The following is a 16865-nucleotide window of genomic DNA, read 5'->3' on the forward strand; positions in this document are numbered from 1 at the left end:
TTTGGATATAAAAATAATCTTTATGGAACAAAAGGAACATTTATTGTGTAACTGGGAGTCTCGTGAGTGAAAACATCCGAAGATCAAAGGTAAACTATTAATTTGATTGCTTTTCTGATGTTCCTGACCAAGCAACTTTGATGCTAGGTGTTCATAATGTTTTGTCTAGTGATCGATAAACTCACACAAATGCTTGGATTGCTTTCGCTGTAAAGCATATTTTCAAAATCTGACACGACATGTGGATTAACAAAAGGCTAAGCTGGGTTTTGCTATGTTTCACTTGGGATTTCATGAATATAAATGTTTTTAGTAATATTATTTGAATGTGGCGCTATGCAATTCAGTGGTTGTTGATGACAATTATCCCGTTAACTGGATGGCAGCCATAAGAAGTTAAAGAGTAGCCTTCTCCTGAATTAAACTCTAAAAGGTCTTTACCTATCACATTTATAAGCCATTCAACTCATTAATCATAACCTCGTATCATATCACCACTCTGAACAATCGTAACCTCCTGCATCTGCAAAAACCTGAGCCTTACTTATTATTCAGTACAACACAAATTGGTCTAATATTTTATTTACTAGCCAATTAAATGTTAACACAGGATAAACATACAGAATTAATAAGTTAAAAACAGGTCCCTAGCGGACTGACAACAACATGGCTTTTTGTTACAAAATACGTGGAGAGGATGAGAGAAAGAGGGACAGAAACACTTAACATTGGTACATTTAGAAACTACTCTCACTTATAGTACCTCTGTACCTTACGCACGAACTGCCGCCGGCTTAGAGTAAGAAATCATGAATGTATTTATGTAAAATGCCTTGGTTCGCCGTGCATCTCCCTCGGAACCAGGCCGCCTTGGAAATGGGGATGTGCCTTGTAAGGCTCTGATTGTCCAAAAATGGTTCCAACCATTCTTCTACTGTTGTTCTTCTCTTCGGGTTGTCTGCTATCCAGTGACTTGTTGTGTAGTCATGAACGGAACTAATTCTCCTTCCATTCGCTCTGGAAGATGCTTCTTTGAAGATAGGCTAGCCAGCCGTGTCGATGGTTCCCAGTGGGTTGATGAGAGTAGCATAATATGGTGATTTTGAACAGAGTAGGAGAATGGTCCTACTTAAATTCCCTTTCGAAGATACTTAACTTAGGACAGCTACTCAGCCGTACCAGTAATTGTCTGGGAGGTGAGTTTACCTCGTGTTGATTCAGAGGTCAGACCACTTTAAACGTAAAGATGCAGCTCTACATCTCCCTGGTCTGATATGTTAATTCTTGACCAATAATTTTATGCAGTTTCATCAAAAGGGCGATTCCGTCAGGCCAAAAAGCTCTATTTTTGTCTCGTCAGACCACATGACCTTCTCCCATTCCTCCTCTGGATCATCCAGATGGTCATTGGCAAACTTCAGACGGGCCTGGACATGCGCTGGCTTGAGCAGGGGGACCTTGCGTGCACTGCAGGATTTTAATCAATGACGGCGTAGTGTGTTACTAATGGTTTTCTTTGAGACTGTGGTCCCAGCTCTCTTCAGGTCATTGACCAGGTCCTGCCGTGTAGTTCTGGGCTGATCCCTCACCTTCCTCATGATCATTGACGCCCCACGAGGTGACATCTTGCATGGAGCCCCAGACCGAGGGTGATTAACCGTCATCTTGAACTTCTTCCATTTTCTAATAATTGTGCCAACAGTTGTTGCCTTCTCACCAAGCTGCTTGCCTGTTGTCCTGTAGCCCATCCCAGCCTTGTGCAGGTCTACAATTTTAGCCCAGATGTCCTTATACAGCTCTCTGGTCTTGGCCATTGTGGAGAGGTTGGAGTCGGTTTGATTGAATGTGTGGACAGGTGTCTTTTATACAGGTAATGAGTTCAAACAGGTGCAAGTAATACAGGTAATGAGTGGAGAACAGGGGGGCTTCTTAAAGAAAAACTAACAGGTCTGTGAGAGACAGAATTCTTACTGGTTGGTAGGTGATCGAATAATTATGTCATGCAATAAAATGCAAATGAATTACTTAAAAATCATACAATGTGATTTTCCAGATTTTCGTTTTAGATTCTGTCTCTCACAGTTGAAGTGTACCTATGATAACAATTACAAACCTCTACATGCTTTGTAAGTAGGAAAATCTGCAATATCGGCAGTGTATCAAATACTTGTTCTCCCCACTGAATATGGATGGACACTCAATCTTCATGGTACATTTTAATGGTAAGTTTACAAACATATATTACGTGGAGTGGGTTTGAATACTTTCCGGGTGCATTGTATCTACAGTACATGTAATTTCAGAATATGAAACTCATTTATCTTTTCGCTTATAGAATTCATGTTTTCTGATAGGGTCCAATACATTAGCTTATGCCTATTCTAGGAGTGTGCATAGCTTTAGCAGTTGACAGTGGAGGGTATGGCCTTCGTTTCCTATGAAAGTAAAGAGCTTCTGGACATCAGAACAGCTATCACTAACCTCGATTTGGATGAGAATGTCTATTTTAATGACCTGGAGGCGAAAGACATATTGTTTACTCCCCTCATCTGGTTGTGTAGGTTTTACTTGAAATGGATCCCCACATGATGAAGCTGGTTGAGAGACTGCTAAGAGTGTGCGAAGCTGTCATCATGGCAAAGGGTGGCTACTTCGAAGAGTTTCAAATGTAAAATATATTTTGATTTGTTTAACAGTTTTTGGATACTACATGATTCCATGTGTTATTTCATAGTTTTGATGTCTTAACTATTATTCTACAATGTAGAAAATAGTAATAATAAAGAAAAACCCTTGAATGAGTAGGTGTGTCCAAACTTTTGTCAGGTACTATATACAGTTGAAGTTGGAAGTTTATATGCAACTTAGCCAAATACATTTAAACTCAGTTTTTCACGATTCCTGACATTTCATCCTAGTAGAAATCCCTGTCTTAGGTCAGTTAGGATCACCACTTTATTTTAAGAATGTGAAATGTCAGAATAATAGTAGAGAGAATGATTTATTTCAGCTTGTATTTCTTTTATGACATTGCCAGTGGGTCAGACGTTTCAATACACTCAATGAGAATTTGGTAGCATTGCCTTTAAATTGTTTAACTTTGGTCGAATGTTTCGGCTAGCCTTCCACAAGCTTCCCACAATAAGTTGGGAGAATTTTGGCCCATTCCTCCTGACAGAGTTGGTGTAACTGAGTCAGGTTTGTAGGCCTCCTTGCTCGCGTGCAGTTTTTCAGTTCCTGCCCACAAATGTTCTATTGGATCGAGGTCAGGACTTTGCGATGGCCACTCCAATACCTTGACTTTGTTGTCCTTAAGCCATTTTGCCACAACTTTGGAAGTATGCTTGGGGTCATTGTCCATTTGGAAGACCCATTTGGGACCAAGCTTTAACTTCCTGACTGATGTCTTGAGATGTTGCTTTAATATATCCACATAACTTTCCACCCTCACAATGCCATCTATTTTGTGAAGTGCACCAGTCCCTCCTGCAGCAAAGAACCCCCACAACATGAACCCTGGCATGCCCATGCTTCAAGGTTGGGATGGTGTTCCTCGGCTTGCAAGCCTCCCCGGCTTTTGGAGCAGTGGCTTCTTCCATGATGAGCGGCCTTTCAGGTTATGTCGATATAGGACTCGTTTTACTGTGGATATCGATACTTTTGTATCTGTTTCGTCCAGCATCATCACAAGGTCCTTCGCTGTTGTTCTGGGATTGATTTGCACTTTTCGCACCAAAGTACATTCATCTCTAGGAGACAGAACGTGTCTCCTACCTGAGCTGGTTGATGGCTGCGTAGTCCCATGGTGTTTATATATTTGCATACTATTGTTTGTGCAGATGAATGTGGTACCCTCAGGCATTTGGAAATTGCTCCCAAGGATGAAGCAGACTTGTGGAGGTCTACCATTTTTTGTTTCTGAGGTCTTGGCTGATTTCTTTTGATTTTCCCATGATGTCAAGCAAAGATGCACTGAGTTTGAAGGTAGGCCTTGAAATACATCCACAGGTGCACCTCCAATTGACTCAAATGATTTCAATTAGCCTATCAGAATCTTCTAAAGCCATTACATAATTTTCTGGAATTTCCAAGCTGTTTAAATGGCACAGTTAACTAAGTGTATGTAATCTTCTGACCCACTGGAATTGTTATACAGTGAATTAATCTGTGAAATAAATAATCTGTCTGTAAACAATTGTTGGAAAAATTCCTTGTTTCATGGACAAGGTACATGTCCTAAACGACTTGCCAAAAGTATAGTTTGTTTACAAGAAATGTGTGGAGTGGTTGAAAAACGAGTTCTAATGACTCCAACCTAAGTGTATGTAAACTCGCGACTTACAGTGCCTTGCCTTGCGAAAGTATTCGGCCCCCTTGAACTTTGCAACCTTTTGCCACATTTCAGGCTTCAAACATAAAGATATAAAACTGTATTTTTTTTGTGAAGAATCAACAACAAGTGGGACACAATCATGAAGTGGAACGACATTTATTGGATATTTCAAACTTTTTTAACAAATCAAAAACTGAAAAATTGGGCGTGCAAAATTATTCAGCCCCCTTAAGGTAATACTTTGTAACGCCACCTTTTGCTGCGATTACAGCTGTAAGTCGCTTGGGGTATGTCTCTATCAGTTTTGCACATCGAGAGACTGACATTTTTTCCCATTCCTCCTTGCAAAACAGCTCGAGCTCAGTGAGGTTGGATGGAGAGCATTTGTGAACAGCAGTTTTCAGTTCTTTCCACAGATTCTCGATTGGATTCAGGTCTGGACTTTGACTTGGCCATTCTAACACCTGGATATGTTTATTTTTGAACCATTCCATTGTAGATTTTGCTTTATGTTTTGGATCCTTGTCTTGTTGGAAGACAAATCTCCGTCCCAGTCTCAGGTCTTTTGCAGACTCCATCAGGTTTTCTTCCAGAATGGTCCTGTATTTGGCTCCATCCATCTTCATATCAATTTTAACCAGCTTCCCTGTCCCTGCTGAAGAAAAGCAGGCCCAAACCATGATGCTGCCACCACCATGTTTGACAGTGGGGATGGTGTGTTCAGGGTGATGAGCTGTGTTGCTTTTACGCCAAACATAACGTTTTGCATTGTTGCCAAAAAGTTCAATTTTGGTTTCATCTGACCAGAGCACCTTCTTCCACATGTTTGGTGTGTCTCCCAGGTGGCTTGTGGCAAACTTTAAACAACACTTTTTATGGATATCTTTAAGAAATGGCTTTCTTCTTGCCACTCTTCCATAAAGGCCAGATTTGTGCAATATACGACTGATTGTTGTCCTATGGACAGAGTCTCCCACCTCAGCTGTAGATCTCTGCAGTTCATCCAGAGTGATCATGGGCCTCTTGGCTGCATCTCTGATCAGTCTTCTCCTTGTATGAGCTGAAAGTTTAGAGGGACGGCCAGGTCTTGGTAGATTTGCAGTGGTCTGATACTCCTTCCATTTCAATATTTCCGCTTGCACAGTGCTCCTTGGGATGTTTAAAGCTTGGGAAATCGTTTTGTATCCAAATCCGGCTTTAAACTTCTTCACAACAGTATCTCGGACCTGCCTGGTGTGTTCCTTGTTCTTCATGATGCTCTCTGCGCTTTTAACGGACCTCTGAGACTATCACAGTGCAGGTACATTTATGCGGAGACTTGATTACACACAGGTGGATTGTATTTGTCATCATTAGTCATTTAGGTCAACATTGGATCATTCAGAGATCCTCACTGAACTTCTGGAGAGAGTTTGCTGCACTGAAAGTAAAGGGGCTGAATAGTTTTGCACGCCCAATTTTTCAGTTTTTGACTTGTTAAAAAAGTTTGAAATATCCAATAAATGTCGTTCCACTTCATGATTGTGTCCCACTTGTTGTTGATTCTTCACAAAAAAATACAGTTTTATATCTTTATGTTTGAAGCCTGAAATATGGCAAAAGTTCGCAAAGTTCAAGGGGGCCGAATACTTTCGCAAGGCACTGTATATATGTAAAAATCTGGCATATCTTAATTTATTTCCACAATTACCGAATAATATGCGTAATAATGTCGTCACTTCATACGAAGGATTTTTACCTACAACCAGGAACGGCATTAAAAAAATGACATTGTGATTCATTCATCCTGTACTGTCCCTAACATCATTACCCCATAGCAACAGATGTGGGACATATACACACACTCTCCTCACCCTTCCTCCACATACAACCAAAAGCTCAGATTTTCAACAGTTGTTACATCGATGAGCCCAATTCAAGAGAAGACTTGATCTGCGAATACATATACAGTTGTAGCTGTTTTAGAAGGCATGAAACATTTTGCAAGAACGGGGAGATTTGGCTAACCAATGTAAAGTCCTATCTGATGGAGCCCAGATACAGTCCTTTCCCCTGAAACACACACACGCTGGTCCCCTGTTGTGACCATTTCCAAAGCATCTCTAAGCCATCAGACCTCATGATTATTTTGTACCGCCAGGGCCACAATAATTTACCCCCTCTCTGATTGTCCGCTTGTGATCCCCTCCCCATGGGGTACTGCAGCTAGTGTTGCCAGCACTGTCCCTACCTGGGTGGGGGTACTTCACCGGAATTCCCATCAGCTAGGTACAAGGTTGTCAAGGTTCTCATTAGTAGCTTTGACAAATTCCTTGTAAATTATGCAAAACCACCCGAGGGCTTTGGCTTGGTTGGACCAACCCTGACAGGCACGCTCAGACTCTTGAGGGGCCGATGCTACTTTAGTGGGTCTCTGATCTAAATCTCTCTCTGTCACAACTCCTGCTCGCAGACACATGTGGGCTCTGGCATTTGCAACCATTTTCCTTTTTCACTCATTTAACTCACCATCTTTCATCACAACCACACTCCCCCCCACATATGCACCAGCACATACCCACCTACACCCACCGTTGTCCTCTGTTTGCTGTGTTTTTATCTCTACCATGTTGATTCCTACCTAATTTCCGGCTTTTGTGTTCTAGTTCCTTATATTTGAAGATATTATTTTAATAATTGTACTTTCTTAAAATTCTGTATTTTATCTATTTATAAATACTGTAAATAGAACGTTGAATGCTAATTATTTTACCACATTCCATATCATGAATGATAGTGTATTTGTAGTTTATTTCTTTATCAATTGTTTTATTTGATTGTTTTTCTGTTTTTTATTACAATCCTCGCCATGGATAGTATTGGGAGTTCCATTATTCCACTCCTCTATGGGAACTTTATACTGTATTATTTAGAATAGCCATGGATAGTATTGGGAGTTCCATTATTCCACTCCTCTATGGGAGCGTTATACTGTACTATTTAGAATAGCCATGGATAGTATTGGGAGTTCCATTATTCCACTCCTCTATGGGAGCGTTATACTGTACTATTTAGAATAGCCATGGATAGTATTGGGAGTTCCACTATTCCACTCCTCTATGGGAACTTTAAATTGTATTATTTAGAATAGCCATGGATAGTATTGGGAGTTCCACTATTCCACTCCTCTATGGGAACTTTATACTGTATTATTTAGAATAGCCATGGATAGTATTGGGAGTTCCATTATTCCACTCCTCTATGGGAGCGTTATACTGTATTATTTAGAATAGCCATGGTTAGTATTGGGAGTTCCATTATTCCACTCCTCTATGGGAGCGTTATACTGTACTATTTAGAATAGCCATGGATAGTATTGGGAGTTCCATTATTCCACTCCTCTATGGGAACTTTATACTGTATTATTTAGAATAGCCATGGATACTATTGGGAGTTCCATTATTCCACTCCTCTATGGGAACTTTATACTGTATTATTTAGAATAGCCATGGATAGTATTGGGAGTTCCATTATTCCACTCCTCTATGGGAACTTTATACTGTACTATTTAGAATAGCCATGGAGTGATCTTGGTGTCTCGGAACAGTTGGTTATCAATGTCCAGATTATCTACTGCGAGAGCTACACGTTTCCCTTTTAGTCTATTCTCTTTGAATTTCCTTCGGGAACTGTTCATTCATGCCTATTTTCGTACCAGCGAGTCTTTTGCCCAGGCTTTTAACCATTTTTTTTATCTTTAAAGAATGCATCCATTCTTTTTGGTTTTCCTCTGTATAAAATTGTTCGAAGTGCCAAGTCACTTTTAACCCTTGACACCTGCTCTGACGTTCAGCTTTACTGCGGAAAAAGTCAGGGATCAGTTACTTCTCTTATTCTCGTTCGATCTCTCTCTTCTGGTCCAAACCACCTTATGTTTAGGAGAGTGTGAGTGAGTGGAGTGTTTGGCTTCGTTTGTTCCACTCTCTATCCAGAGTGTGAGTGATTGAAGTCTGCCTCGTTTAGTTTGTGCCTCTAATTATCCAAAGGCTGATAAAAGCAAAACCAGTTTCACTATCTGATCCGGACTCAAGTCTTTACCCAAAACTAAAGTAAAACAATGGCTGTGTGTGGTCGAGTAGATGGTAATTTCAGCAGTGTTTTGACAGGGACAGTGTCATTGTGCTGCTTTGAGACAACCATTGGAGCTCGTTTTGATAAATCAACGTCTGATTTTTTTTCATTGAATCTCTGTTTGGATATTTGGTTACAATGAGGCTGGGAAATGAAACTAAATTGACGGCAGTGCTCATGTTAGTCTAGCAAATAAAAGCAATGCAGCTCTTCTCTACACAGACAATTAGGCCTATATAGGCTAACTGATGAGCTTCCTTGACGTTTTCCTGAAATTTCCAAAACATTTCTGATGAGTTTCAATCACTTAGCTTACCGATGCAGATACACACACTTTTCCCATAAGCTTTTCAATACATTTGACAGAACATAGAAACTGTTCTACAACGGTTAAAAAAGGGAATGTAGGTCTACACCGTTTCTATAACAGTATAACAGTATAGCTGAAACCACTTGGCTAAACAGCGAAAATAAGTGATTAGATAGAAACACTTGTTCATTGACTTAGTGAATTTATTCTACAGGCTACATGCTGAAAGATTATTCTAAATATTATTGTAACAATAGGCCTACCTACGCAATAACCTCCTACGGTGTTACTGAGTGTTGATTATCTGGCCTTAGGGAGAGCACAGCGCAGAGCCGCTGGAAAATGTGTGGTGAGAGCATTTGCACCAGTACTTTTCAATCTGGTGTGGTGCCGCCAGACCTCTTTCAAAGCAGGAGCACGTTTACCAGATATATCAATTAGTTCAGGTCATAGAAAAATCTATAAAAACGTTTTGCAACGGGTAAAAAAGCAGATGTTTCTTATTGGACAAGTTGACATAGTACCTGCTTGCTGCGATAGGTGGATTCACTTATTGGTCACTGTGGTGTCCTAACCACAGCCTACAGAGCCTCATCAACCAAGCCGGTCATCTACTATAGTTGGGTTGCACCAGCACTTCCTTGTTTGACTCTGCATTCGGTTTCTTTCTTTGCTGAAGCTCTTCTCCTTTCTGCCCTTTTGCCTGCTTCATGATAGAGCCAACACATGTTAATGGAAAACAAGGTGGGTTAATAAAAGCAGCCTAGTCGTCCTCTAAAATGATATAGAATGATCCAATCTATAGCCAACAAAACTACTAACGTTATCTTTAGTAGCCTTGTTAGACAGCTAGCTAGCGAACATTAGCTAGCTAGGATGATGCAATCATGCAGCCAGCACATAACGTTAATAATTTAGTCTCACTGAATAAATGTTTGACACAGGATAAAGAGGATGAAATGATATGCTGCTGCAACCCAACGCCAAGGGATATTAAAGTTCCTGAAAAGGTTAGTCAGACAGTTTGTAGTCCAGTAATGTTGGCATGTTATTTTATTTCCACTGCTGGTGATTATTCACACACACACACATGCATCCACACACAGCTCACACACATAAACCACACACACACACACACACACACACACACACACACACACACACACACATCTAATGCTACAGGCTTTAAAGAGGAAAACCCATCCCCATTTTCAACAGAACCCAATCAAACACAAAGCTGAGGACCGGACTAGGATGGAGCCAGCCACTCGTACACAATGCTCTTATCAAAGCCCTCGCAGGACCACACCAGTATTAAATAACTCACATTTCTCCTCACATTCAGTCACTCAATAAATAGCCCAATAAGATTTGTTTCTACAATTGTCACGACTTCTACCGAAGGTAACTCCTCTCCCTGTTCGGAGGGCGCTCTGCGGTCGGCGTCGCAGGTTTACTAGCCTCCACCGATCCCTTTTTCCTTTTCTGTTTGTTTTGTCTGGGATTCTTTCCACACCTGGTTTCATTTGCGTTTATTTCTGTGTGTATATAGGGTACCTGTTGCCTGCCTTAGTTTGTGCGGGATTAGACTTGTGTGTATTGCGCTCGATTGTCCTTGATATTTGCATGAGTTACTGAGAATTTTCGTCTGTGCCCTTTTTGTATTGGTGGACTATGTGAATAAACACGCTTCTCAGACGTCCCTGCTCTCCTGCGCCTGACTCCTACACCTGTCACGTTCTGACCATAGTTCTGTGTTTTCCTTGTTTTAGTGTTGGTCAGGACGTGAGCTGGGTGGGCATTCTATGTTGTGTGTCTAGTTTGTCCGTTTCTATGTATGGCCTGATATGGTTTTCAACCAGAGGCAGGTGTTAATCATTGTCTCTGATTGGGAACCATATTTAGGTAGCTTGTTTTGTGTTGGGGTTTGTGGGTGGTTGTTTCCTGTCTTTGTGTTCTCTGCACCAGATAGGACTGTTTCGGGTTTTGTTGTTATGTTGTATTTGTGTAGTTGTTCACGTTATCGTCTTTTACTAAACATGTTGAACACGAACGACACTGCATTTTGGTCCTTCAAAGGAAGAAAACCGTTACAACACCGAAACGCACGTTATCACAACAATAAATGAACTCAGCAAAGGAACACAGACTCAAGCTATGTACTGAGTCACCTTCATGCGCCAAACATTATTCAGTTGTGTAGGAAAAATGGATTTAGAGTATTGCCGTTATTAGTATGGCACGTAAGCCTGTAAGGACAGGGTTGTTTCACCTGTGAGGGATGACAGGGTTGAAGGGGTGCCTCTGAGATAAAAATGCGTAGAATGTTTTTCAAGGTTTATAAAATGGAAAGATGGAAATATTGACAGATATGTGAACAGAGGTGCGGTCATCGTCACGCATGTTGTCAGTTCAGAGAGAACCAGGGTGTCTTCAATGGACAACAGCTGTTTTTACTCAGGAAAGAAGGAAGAGATGAGAGAGAGAGAGAGAGAGAGAGAGAGAGAGAGAGAGAGGAGACACTGAATATTTATGACTTTGGTCCATACAAGCTTCTCACCACATTTCTGTGGTTTCCAGGGGGCTAATATTAGGTGACCAGCAACAATAATTGAAGACATACATGCATGTGCTTTCAGAAAGTATTCACACCTCTTGACTTTTTCCCCATTTTGTGTTATAGCCAGAATTTAAAACGTGTCTCTGGCCTACACACAATAGCTCATAATGTCAAATTTGACAAATTCATTAAAAATCAAAAGCTGAAATGTCTTGAGTCAATAAGTATTCAACCCCTTTGTTATGGTAAGCATAAATGCATTCAGGAGAAAAAATGTGCTTAACAAGTCCTAATAAGTTGCATGGATTAATAGCAATAACAATATTTAACATGATTACCATGATTTTTGAATGGCTACCTCATCTCTGTACCTCACACATACAATTATCTATAAGATCCCTCAGTCGAGCAGTGAATTTAAACACCGATTCAACCACAAAGACCAGGGAGGTTTTCCAATTGCTCGAAAGAAGGGCACCTATTGGTAGATGGGTAAAATTAAAAAGCAGACAGTGAATACCCCTTTGAGCATTATGAAGTTATTAATTACACTTTAGATGGTGTATCAATACACCCAGTCACTACAAAGATACATGTGTCCTTCCTAACTCAGTGGCTGGAGAGGAAGGAAACTGTACAGGGATTTCACCATGAGGCCAATAGTGACTTTAACGCTAGAGTCGATGGCTGTGCCCCCGTAGAAATTGAATTAGCATAATAAAAAAGGAGTGCGTTTTATTTACAAACATAGATCACAAAGCTCCTTACATTGTAAGCAACCAATTAACATGACATCATAAACAGAGAGCAAAATAAAAGAAGAAGCAAGATCCTGAAAATAAATATCATGTTTTTCTATCACCTCCATAACTCTGTAACCCTGTAACCTACCCCCACGCAGGGCTGAGCCCCCCAAATCACAATGACTCCCACATTCTTACCATTACATAAAATTGAGGGGAAGACTATAGCCATATGTTCAATCATCTTGTTGGAGCGTTTGCCAAGGTAAGCCAGGTGAAATGGTACGGCCCTGATGTCAACACATACTGTTGCTTTCGAGGGCAGCGGTTTGGACCCCGGGAGCTATTGGGGGTTTTAGCCTTCGACCAATCAGAGGCTGTGAGTATCCCAAAGGTCCGGCCTCAAGAAGCCATGCCAGAGCTGAGCGATGAGGAAAGATTGACATGGCTGCAGTCCTTAATGATATTAGTAATGCATTTAGGAGAACCCATTATTCAACGCGTGTGCACTAGTACTAAACAATTAATAAACCATGGACTATTACCATTTCTATTAAGGGATGCTTCTGGATAATGTCTAAATATAAAACTGTTTCTGTTAAAAAAAAGGGGGAGGGGACTGTCTTTAGCAGCCAAGTTAGTTTCTATCAATCAATGTATTTTGGGTACTGTATTTTATTGTAAAAAAAATTGGGTACTGTTTTTGATAAACACCCCAGTCTCCCCATGAGAGTGACAGCAGAGCTCCCTGGCCCTTGCCTTCAGCCCCTGTTTTCAATCAGTCTGTCTAGCCCGCCGGTAGACAGAGAGGCCAACCAGGGCCCGATGGCGCGTGTCTGAGATGTCACGTCAGGCAAGTACTTCCTGTATGGCGGGGCAAGGTTTCAGCACGTCATTTGTCACCCCTATGGGAGGCAGCGAAGGGCTGGGCCCGAGTCCAAGTCTAGCCAAGTCTGCCAACCCCTGGGAAAGCGGCAAGAGAGGGGAGAGGGGTCCTCGTACCCTAGAAGAAGAGGTCCAGTCCAACCGTTCATTCTGCGAGTAATAGGGGCTGGAGGCTGATAGGCCAGGCCAGGCCAGAGGGTAAGGTGGGATTGACACGTCTGTCACAGATGGAGATGTGCTGCAGTGTGCCAGACCGTCACAGCCTCGTGACGTCACAGCCTCTTCGTCTCAGATCTGGCCATATTTCTGGTTGAGGGAGAGAGAGAGTGATGATAAATTACTGCTTTCTTGTAATTAACCGAAATGATGGAGGTGGCTTGTTTGGTTAGAGGGTGGAGAGAGGAGAGGAGGCTGGGGGAGGAGGGGAGAGAAGGAAGGGCGAGGATTGGGGAGTTTCCTGCCATGGCCCAGGTGAGGTGTAGCTGGGCCGGTCTGGACTGAGATGGAGGTGGGGGGTGGGGAGGGGGTGCTGCCACTGTTTATTTTCAAAGCTTCAGCTCTAGCTGTGCATTGGATGGGGAGCCACCCAGCCTCTCCCGACTACATCCCTCCCTAGTCTTGCCTTTTTCTGTAGTCCGACCCTTCTTTCTACATTTTGAGTAAAAACAAAAGAGCAGGATGCAGGCGCAGACTCTCACCCTCATGGTCAGCCCCGTGCAGCACCCAAAATCAGAAAGGAATTAGTAATCAGTATAAGAGCACATGCACCACACACGGGAATGCATACACACACAGACTGTTGGGTCCCGGCCGAAATTACAGCAATTGCGTTTACCTTGGCTACACAAACAAAGACAGACAATGTAAATATTGAATTAACTAATAATTTATTTGTCATTTACTATTTAAAGTCAGTGGTCATTGCATCAGAGGAAAATGTATAAGGAAGACTTCATAATGACACAAGTGAAGAAAGGGGGGTGCATGGGGCGGAAGGCAACACCCCAAGGCAGATGGACAATGTCTGTGTGAGTAGTGCACCATACGTTAACTCTGTGGCCAGAACGTCATGAGGAGGAAAGGGGAGGCAGCATTTCACTGAATGACCATGTGCAAGATTTCACATATTTCATAAGTAGTCTTATGGTTCGAGCCCTGAATGCTGAATGGCTGACAGCCGTGGTATACCAGACCGTATACCACGGGTATGACATAACATTTCTTTGTACTGCTGTAATTACGTTGGTAACCAGTTCATAATAGCAATAAGGCACCGTGGGAGCTTTGTGGTATATGGCCAATATACCACGGGTAAGGTCTGTATCCAGGCACTCCGCGTTGTGTCGTGCTAAGAATAGCCCTTAGCCGTGGTATATTGGCCATATACCACACCCCCTAATGCCTTATTGCTTAAATAACACCTGGTGGCAGTAGGTCTACTGTTGTGGTCACAATCATTTTGGGCTTGGATATGTACCTAAATGTTGTATGTATAATCATTTAGTTTGTCTCTCTGGCTTGTTAGGTCAGGAATTGGCTGAGCAAAGACAATGACAGAAACAGTATGGGCAGTTCAGTACGTATTTACATATTATACTCAATGGGCAAATGCTCTCCTACAACCTCTTTAACCTTAACTCACTTTTCCTCACTTTCCATGTGTGTGTATATCTCTTTGTTTTAAAAAGGTACTAACGAAGGTATTAACGAACACATTCATTCACAAACACACTTTTCTCTCGCTCTCCCTTCAAGCTCTCACACACACCCTCGCTCTCTTTCACTCTCACACACACACCTACCTGTGGACATTATAAATATTGCTAAAGGAAAACAAAGACAAAACCAAAACAAACAGCTTGGTAGTGGACCCCGGTTCCACTACCAAGCTGTTGGGCTTGTTAACGTAAAACAACGGGGTGACTCACCCTATGAAGACTGCAAAATGGCTTTCACGAGGGGCACGTTTCAATTTCTATACATCGGCAGGGTTTAATGAAGATTGTTACAGTATCTCTAGTCCAATATTCAGTGTGGCACAGATCAAAGAGGAAGAAAATGGAAACTGAGTGTAGTTATATTTGCCATGCTGGATATGATTTATAGCCTGGTCCCAGATCTGTTTGTGGGGTCTTGCCAACTCCTATGGCAAATTACCATAGGAGTTGGCAAGACAGCACAAACAGATCAGGGACCAGGCTATATGATGAAGTGTTGAAGTTCATACTTGAGCAGCTAGGCACTGTAGACAGTGCAGTATAACCCTGTGAGGAAGCAGGTTAGTTACGGGTGGAGTCTGAGAGGGGTTCTGGACATCCATCAAACCTGCCAACGCTATCCCCATATATCAGGCCATATATCAGGCCATGAAATAGTGGCTACTGTAGCAACACCTGTTAGACAGCTTGTCATGGACGGAAATACATGAATAATCAGATGATTTGGTTCTGCATTTTTGTGAAACTCCATCTCTGGGAATTCCTTTACTTCTACTTGGAAATGTCAGTGGTTCTGTCTGACCTCGTTACTGTTCTAAGAAATACAGTGACATATTACACCAACATTTACAGAAAACAACCTAGTTCACTTTGGTTATGGATAGGTTTTCAGAGCACTGTGCTACACAAATGTTGAACTAACATCGTAGGACGCAAACATTGATACATACACTACATGACCAATAGAATGTGGACACCTGCTTGTCAAACATCTCATTACAAAATCATGGGCATTAATGAAGTTGGTTCCCCTTTGCTGCTTTAACAGCCTCCACTCTTCTGGGAAGGCTTTCCACTAGATGTTGGAACATTGCTGTGGGGACTTGCTTCCATTCAGCTAAAGAGCATTAGTGAGGTCCCTGATGTTGGGCGATTAGGCCTTGCTCGCAGTCAATGGTCCAATTCATCCCAAAGGTGTTTGATGGGGTTGAGGTCAGGACTCTGTGCAGGCCCGGTCAAGTTCTTCCACACCCATCTTGACAAACCATTTCTGTATGGGCATCGCTTCGTGCACGGGGCATTGTCATGCTGAAATAGGAAAAGGCCTTCCCCAAATTGTTGTCACAAAGTTAGAAGCACAGAATCGTCTAAAATGTCATTGTAGCGTTAAGATTTCCCTTCACTGGAACTAAGGGGCCTAGCCCGAACCATGAAAAACAGACCATTATTCCTACTCCACCAAACTTTATCGTTGGCACTACGCATTGGGACAGATAGCATTCTCCTGGCATCCACCATACCCAGATTCGTCCGTCGAACTGCATTTTAGTGAAGCGCAATTCATCGCTCCAGAGAACGTTTTTCCACTGCTCCAGAGTCCAATGGCGGCTAGCTTTACACCACTCCAGCAGACACTTGGCATTCTGCTTGGTGATCTTAGGCTTGTGTGCAGCTGCTCGCCATGGAAACCCATTTCATGAAGCTTCCGAAGAGCAGCTCTTGTGCTGACGTTGCTTTTGGAACTCGGTGTTGCAACCCAGGACAGACAAGTTTTACGCGTTACATGCTTCCGCACTCGGCTGTCCCGTTCGGTGAGCATGTGTGGCCTACCACTTTCGGCTGAGCCATTGTTGCTCCTAGACGTTTCCACTTCACAATAACATCACTTACAGTTGACCGAGGCAGCTCTAGTAGGGCAGAAATTTGATTAACTGACTTGTTGGAAAGGTGGTATCCTATCATGGTGCCACGTTGACAGTCACTGAGCTCTTCATTAATGTCAATGGAGATTGCATGGCTGTGTGCTCAATTTTATACAGTTGTCAGCACTGGATGTGGCTGAAATAGCCAAATCCACTAATTTGAAGGAGTGTCCACATACTTTTGTATATATAGTGTATGAAGGAGGACCCACAACCAACCCATAGAACTTAGTCTAGACAGACACAATGTGTAAACAAATTCTAAATCCATTCAGTTTTTTTTG

General features: G+C 42.1%; 1 long non-coding RNA gene across 1 annotated transcript in view; it reads left to right on the forward strand.

The window, feature by feature from the left end:
- Positions 1-10848, forward strand: part of LOC149973606 (uncharacterized) — a 299180-nt gene extending 288332 nt beyond the window's left edge. Inside the window, exon 3 of the long non-coding RNA XR_016489270.1 lies at positions 10833-10848. This is a non-coding gene — a long non-coding RNA (uncharacterized LOC149973606). The remainder of the gene's footprint in view (positions 1-10832) is intronic.
- The last annotated feature ends 6017 nt before the right edge of the window (positions 10849-16865 follow it).

Source organism: Oncorhynchus mykiss, chromosome 20, assembly GCF_057628025.1.
Source record: "Oncorhynchus mykiss isolate SJ-2025 chromosome 20, ASM5762802v1, whole genome shotgun sequence".
NCBI classification, from domain to species: domain Eukaryota; kingdom Metazoa; phylum Chordata; class Actinopteri; order Salmoniformes; family Salmonidae; genus Oncorhynchus; species Oncorhynchus mykiss.